The sequence below is a fragment of the Rhipicephalus microplus genome, chromosome 4, assembly GCF_043290135.1.
Source record: "Rhipicephalus microplus isolate Deutch F79 chromosome 4, USDA_Rmic, whole genome shotgun sequence".
NCBI lineage: Eukaryota > Metazoa > Arthropoda > Arachnida > Ixodida > Ixodidae > Rhipicephalus > Rhipicephalus microplus.
The window spans coordinates 196,562,125-196,564,815 of NC_134703.1; positions in this window are offsets into that span (position 1 = coordinate 196,562,125).

A 2,691-nucleotide genomic window follows, 5' to 3' on the forward strand; every position below is an offset into this window, starting at 1 on the left:
GTATTGCCGTTACGAGTCAAACCAGAAATTCAAGAGGAAAGCAAGAGTCAATCGAAAGCGGTGATTTGAGCTTGCTTGGCAAGAGAGCCCACTGTGTGGAGAGGGCAGTGGAAGGGCGCGTTGACATTGACGGCGTTCTTTGCCTCGCATCATCTTGCAGATTGTTAAAAGGAGAGGGCAACAGTGTCGAAGAACACGCAGCCGTGTATGCTCGTGTGCGCGTCGAATACAAGCGTGCCTAGAGACAACACCAAGACCGAGCCGCTACGGGTGGTCAGGAATAACAAACAGGTGAATACAAAAAAGATATGCGTAAGAACCAAGCCGTCGGGCGGCCTTCCCGGCTGGCTGCTGCGACGAGGTGACGTAATGATTCAAATCTAGTCATTCTTGATGTTCTTCACAGTTCCTCTTTATTCACGCTATGCAAATGAAAACCGCGCACAGGGGGAGCTCTCATCAGCCCTGGCAATCGGGTTTAGCCGGACGGCGCCTTCGGCGTCAACTGAACAGTAACGCTTGCTGAGCCGTAATTTCGAAGCGGGACGCACTTTTTTACGGCAAATAACTTTTATACGAGCTTCAAAATCAAAAACAAAAGAATATCAGCTCGAGTGGGCGTGGCCTATTTCAGAAAAGAGTTTGGTGAACTCAACGGGTAGGCAGCAAAACCAGTCTCACTGATTACGTCACAAATGCCAGTCTTCGTTCACAATTATGTTTAATTTACCGAGAGCCTGTTATTTACCGAGAGCGCAATATAACAAAACGCAAGAAAATTGTTACGTTTACGGTGAAATGATGCAACCATTTATCTGAAGGGACACTTTTGTGCCTTACAGCAGCTCAACTGGCTTTCTTTAGAGAATGTGGTCGTCGTTGCATCGAACATTATCTATAGTTCTCCGTCCTTGTACAATGGCGTATTTTTCTACTAATGAAAACTTTCTTTTTCCTTATTACAATTTATTTTCTCTCCGAAAAATCTGTCCACCGCTGTCGGTTTTTATGCTTGAGACCTGTTTTTTAATCTCTACCACGCAACACATACTTTTGTATTGGAAATTTTTTGACTCGCCAGCACCACTGCACAATTTTAATTTTATTTGGTGAGTAGAGCAGTAGTTATGGTCACATTTTAGTTAAGGCAAAATGCTGTGCACTATGCGTTGTTAGGTCATGTTAAACAACACCCCATGAGAAACTTTCTTAATAATAATAATAATACGTTTATTTCATCATCATTGTGTACATGATGACAGGGGCCCGCAGTAAAAGCTGCAAAATCCGAGGATCGTACAGCTTGACTTAGCTGCTGACCCCTAACTTGGCGAACAGCAAGGATTCACCAAATGTGCAAAATATAACACAACCAAATGTGCATAATATAACAGAAAAAGAAAAATGAAAGACACAATACAAGGAAGTACACTTTTAAGGCACAGAAATCTTACGTTGTTTATTACAGCGTCCCTTAAATCATTATCGTCCCTCTTGGTCGAAAACTAGAGGTGTTATTCGGAGATTTCAACAGTCAAAACTATGCTATAAAAACTGCGCATCTCGTACGAGTGGTTTACGAACACATTTTGCTTGAAATAAGGAATTATATATATATATATATATATATATATATATATATATATATATATATATATATATATATATATATATATATATATATATATATATATATATATATATATATATATATATATATATATATATATATATATATATATATATTAACAGCTACATTTAAATTCATGAACTTGCCTGCATTTCTTACCCGTCGAAACAAGGGAGCGACCAGCATCCTCAAGCTTAGCCGCATGAAGCTTATAATCTGCTAAACTACCCAAGGAATGTGATCACTACCATGATTGTGGTATCCTTCAGTGCCAGCTTTTAATCTTACGAACCCTCGTGATGGGAACCGATCAGCTCTTCCACATCAAGTACGCTCCCGTAGAAAGCGTCAATAAAAATGCGAACTATATTATTGTAAGGCCAATACTACAGGGTGTCTCAGCTAAGCATGAGCAAGGTTCTAAATCAAACCATGACCGCTAGGAATATCGTACCTGTAGTATATTTGTGGTCGTCGTGTGCACTACAACTAGCATTTTCTTTCATAACCAAGTGCTCATGAAATATTTGTTCAATGTGAACTTTTTGAAGTAGTTGGCTGGGCTAGTTGGTTTTGGATACTTATATAAACACACAAAAACATGTCCGTGGACAGGAAGCAGACAGCACAAGCGCTGAGTTTCAACTGAAAATTTGTTCACTAGAAAGCTTTTATAAACAACCAAGCTAGCACTTCAAAACAAAACAGCAAAAAAGAAGATTGAGAATACCAAAGTAAAAAAGAAAACAACTAAGAACATCAACAATCACAGTGGCCTGTTCGGCGGACCCTCGCATCCCAAGAAGCAGTGCTCTCTGTCTGACAGTGCAACTGAAGGCCTGGTTACGTCCACGCTCCTTTCACGCGTCATCTGGGCAGCCTTACAAATTATGCGCTTGAACTGTTCTTTACTCTTATCCAGCACTGTGGTCCTTCCAAACTGCGGAGGGCGTCCACACGTGCTAACGTGTAGCACCAGGAAGCCAATTTTTCCAGTGTGTACCCGTAAGCGTGCGTTTGCGCACTGCCCGTCTAGCCTACGTAACACGCTCCGTAAGACA